This window comes from Dromiciops gliroides, chromosome 5 (assembly GCF_019393635.1).
Source record: "Dromiciops gliroides isolate mDroGli1 chromosome 5, mDroGli1.pri, whole genome shotgun sequence".
NCBI lineage: Eukaryota > Metazoa > Chordata > Mammalia > Microbiotheria > Microbiotheriidae > Dromiciops > Dromiciops gliroides.
Genome location: NC_057865.1, coordinates 78,291,959 through 78,296,516, shown reverse-complemented (window position 1 = coordinate 78,296,516; position 4,558 = coordinate 78,291,959). Strand labels below are relative to the sequence as shown.

Here is a 4,558-nt window from a genome sequence, read left to right as displayed (position 1 = left end):
TGTAGAATATTTCTAGTCCTAATAATGGTGAAATTCTTAGAAGTTACACACATATTCTTCCCAAATTAAAGATAAAAAATTTATACTGTTCCTCAGGATTCCTGTTCCCTTGAAACTGAAAGTGGTGTTCCTCAGGGTCACTGATCCCTTTTGAACAAAATCAATAATAGTTTTCAGGGCTTCTGTATCCTTTTAACCAAAAGTGTTCCTCTGCTCTTGAAATATACCAAGAAGTGGATATAGTCAATGGATTTGCCAAACAGGGTCTGGTATTGAATCCAATGCTAGCACGGTAATTTCTTGTGTGGCAAGTCACCAGGTCCTTAACCATCTCTGGCTAGGAGATTCTCAAAGCTGCTGCTGCCTTTTTTGCTACCACCTATTCTCATCACAGATGTTTCATCAATATGGTCTCTGAGACAACCTCTACCCTAGTGTTACAGAGGCCTCTTTCAGATTTTTAAATTTTCTTGGGCTGGAAATGCTTCTCTCTGACATTTGCTGACTTTGCCACTACAGAATCAATTTGAAGCACTATTTTAAAGATGTTTGGAGAAGAATGTTGGAAGATTTCAACTGAATGCTTTCTTTACTTTGCCATCTTGATTCTGTTCCTAGAAATTTGGCAGCATAGTTTAATGAATAGAGCACTAGACCTGGAGTCAGACAGACCAAGATTCCCATCTTATCTCTAACACACATTAGCTATTTAACCATATTAAAGTTACTTTGATTCTCAGACTCAGTTTCCTCATCTAAAAAATGGTGATAGAGATCCTCTAATTCTACGTAAAGGGCTAACAGTGACCCAAATATAAAGGTAATCAATTAATTAACATTTCAAACATCAACATACATGCACATTGTGTTATAGGCCTTGGAATGAAAATACAAGGAATTAAATAAGGCCTGATCTCAATAACTTATAAGTGTATATATATAGAATAACACATAGGGAATAAATTCAAAATAAATATGAGATAGAAAGAGAAGCATTATAATGCAAAGTAGTATTTAACTATATTTTAGAGTAACAGAGGAATCCTATGAGGTTGATATGAGGAAGGGATATATTCCAGACACAAAAAAGAGCTATTTGTTTTAAATAAGCATCTAGTCCCAGTAATCTCAAAGTTATAAGGACTTAAGAATGGAAGAAGCTCCTCTATACATATTTGCATAAATGCTGTATCCAAATATTTAAAACTATGTAAACTTTGGTGCTTAAATCTATACTAAGATTTGTAATACATTGTATTAATCAACTTTCAGTCTTAAGAGGTTTGCCTGAGGGTACTGAGAAGTGAAAGATGTATCCAGAATTACACACCCATGAATTATGAGAGGTAGAATTTAAACAGAGTTTCCCTAGCTCTGAGGTCTACTCTTTCACTATACCATACTGCCTCTAAGAGAACATAAACATCAGTGATTTTTCCTCTGCTGGTGCAACCTCAAAGTCTCCCCAGACTCATGTTGTGTAATGTTTGTTGTGTCTTTGTATAACTTTTTTTTTCTAAAGAAAACATTCGGTTTATTTTTTTTAATTGTAATTTTTGTTGTTTTTTTTTTGTTTTTTTCTTGCTGGGCAATGGGGTTAAATGACTTGCCCAGGGTCACACAGCTAGTCAAGTGTTAAAGTGTCTGAGGCCGGATTTGAACTCAGGTACTCCTGACTCCAGGGCCGGTGCTCTATCCACTGTGCACCTAGCTGCCCCATTAACTTTTTAATGAAACTAGATCACTGCTTACAAAAACTTGCATATGTTCCTGTGCCCTCCCCCTCTTCTCAGCCCCTCCCCCTCGCCCCCAGGAGCTAAGGGTCCCAAATTATTTCATTTCAAAGGAAAGGGAAGCTCAAGTCCCCCCAGTGCAATGGCATATCACAGCAACACCCCATCCATCTTCCCCATGGTCCGGCTGGCCTCTGGGGTGTAGGACCCCTGAGGTACCCGGAGGCGGCAGAGCAGGGCATCCCACGCCTCCAGGACAGTCAACACCCCCCACCCTAATGCTACCCACTACAGAGACAAGGCCTCAATTTTTCTGGAGGGGATGGGGCCTACAGGCTGTATAACTTGAGGCTCCCATCCGTGCCAGTCGAAGTGATGAACTTAACCTGGTGCCCAAAGGCCACCCCTGTAGTCAGCCACTGTGCTCTGTGATGTGGGAGGATTTCTGTCCACTGTATGCAGATGTAGATCTGAACATCAGTGCCCCCAAGGACCAAGTATGTGCCATTATGGTCAAAGATCAGGTGACTTCACCTCAAAGGTTGTTCTCCAGCAGCAATGTCTTGAAATTCTTGAGTTTGTGATGATCCCAGAGTTTGACGGCTGAATCATTGGCTGCAGCAGTTCAAATAATAAACATTCTCTGAGAAGGCAATGCTGGTGATGGAGCCAGAGTGGTCCCAGGAAATGGTCACATTTGGTGCTTTCCTCAGGTCCCAGATCTTATTTGAGAGTCCATGGTCCTGTCCAAAATGAGCGGTCAGGATGGAACTGAGCACAGGTGAGGGCAAAAGCTGAAGTCTCATCTGTGACCTTGGTAGTACCCACCCTGTCTGGATGTCAGAGAAGGCCCAGTACTTATCATCAGAAGAGCTCAGGAGGTTATTGCCCATGGCATAAAGACCCAGGCCCGTCACAGCGTTCTCATGCACCCGGACAACTTGTACACAAGAGACGTTGGGGACTGACCAAGTGCGGAAGGTGGCATCTGGGGAGGCAGAAAACACCAGATCCTGGGACGGGTGGAACATCACGCTGATGATCTTCTTGGGCGTGCCCTTGAGGGTGGCCAGGACTGCTCTGATAATCTTGTCAAAGACGACAACATTCTTATCCACCCCATCCAGTGAGGATCTTGTTGCTGTCCAAGGGGCATGAGGTCAAGGCAGAGGATTCCCGGGATGCTGGCACTGTACAGACCCACGTGGGATGCCACCTGCTGGTATTTGTTGAGCTCCTCTGGCTTCATCAGTTCCCTCCGGCACTGTCTATCCCTCTTTTTACGCTCCGTGGTAAACACTGTCGCTTTGTCTTGAAGCTTCTGGATAATCTCGGGGGTCATTCCAACCAGCTCTTACCAATTCCATCGGCTCGCCAGCACCCACAACCCAGGGCTGGGAGCTTGGCACAGCCTGGGGGACGGTTGATACCGGCCTGGAAGCTTCAGAGTGGCCAGAGCTTCTCGGACAGCAGTAACCTCCTTGGTGAGACAGGCAATACAGGGCAGGCAAGCATCGTGCTGGTACAGTGTGTGTGTACAGCTCCTGGGCGGGGTGGCCTGAAGCTGTTGGCCCAAGGTGAAGCTGTGCAGCATGACCGCATCCCATTCATCTTGCAGGCCGTCAGGATAGCCTGGGATGCTGTGACTTGGGCAGGATGGGTGGGCAACGTTGATGTTGATGAGCTGCTCCTCAGACAGAGGCTGGTTGACGAGGTCGGGGCCATTCTCTGAGATGTACTCTGGATGAGCCTCAGTTCATACACGTTGGTTGGAGACCAGGGACATACAGGAGAAGCTCGTCACCTCGTTGGAGATGGAGCAGATGAGAGACATGGCGCCTCCACTGCCACCACAGTAGCCGCCGCCACAGCAACCACACTGAGCTCCCTTCCCACCTGCTCCCCTTCATGGTCCGTAGCCTCTACTTCCGGTTCTCTCCCCCTCTTTCTTGCAGTTGTTCCGGTTCAGGAGGGAGAGGGGAAAGAGGAGGGCCAGAGAACGGGGCTTCACGTGGGGGAACCTCTTGTGTAACTTCTTAAAGATTATCTGCCCATCATACTTAAGGATTACTTTGGATTCTCTGGCTCATGTGAGTAAATTATAACACTCAGGTTTACCATATATTATCCCTCATTCTTCCTACATGACCAACCCACCTCCCTTCCTACTCAAATATGTGTGTAATGAGGTTTGTTTGTTTTTAGCTGCCTCTCATATGTGAATTTCCATTGAAAATATGCTATAACATACTTCCACCCAAAATGTGTCTTTCCATTGGCCTTTAACTGTCTTTCTAGTTTGGAAATCTTTACTATGTGCAGGAAAGTAATAAAACCTATTTTTAAATGAAGAAAAAATGTATTAAGGTGCTATTCAGTAATATAGATAATATAAAATAATATAAAGATATAAAGTAATATAAAGATTCATTCAAATAAACATATTTATTGCATACCTATTCTATGAAAAGTGTTGGGCTAGATTCTATGACACATACATAAAAATAAAAAAATAGTGTCCCCACTCTCAAGGGACTTATCATCTAGTTAGATAAGACATAAGTACAAGCCCAATTAAATGGTTTAAATAATTTAAGAAGCAATAGAAGAAATGCCATAAGGTACATGATGAATTGCCGAATGTCTTGTGCATATGAATAATTGCTATATGAAATCAGAGGAGGTTGAATAATTTCACACTGCTGAACTGAGGGAAAACTTTGTAGGATTCTTGTGTTATTAGATAGGTTGGAAGACATGAACAGGAAAAACCATGTGGAGAGACACTAAGTAGGTTAAATGTCATAAGTGAAATGACAGAATTG

General features: G+C 43.4%; 1 pseudogene; it reads right to left on the bottom strand.

Annotated features, from left to right (window-relative positions):
* Window positions 1-2,062: 2,062 nt before the first annotated feature.
* LOC122730164 lies at window positions 2,063-3,567 on the bottom strand (annotated as a pseudogene).
* Between the last annotated feature and the right edge of the window lie 991 nt (window positions 3,568-4,558).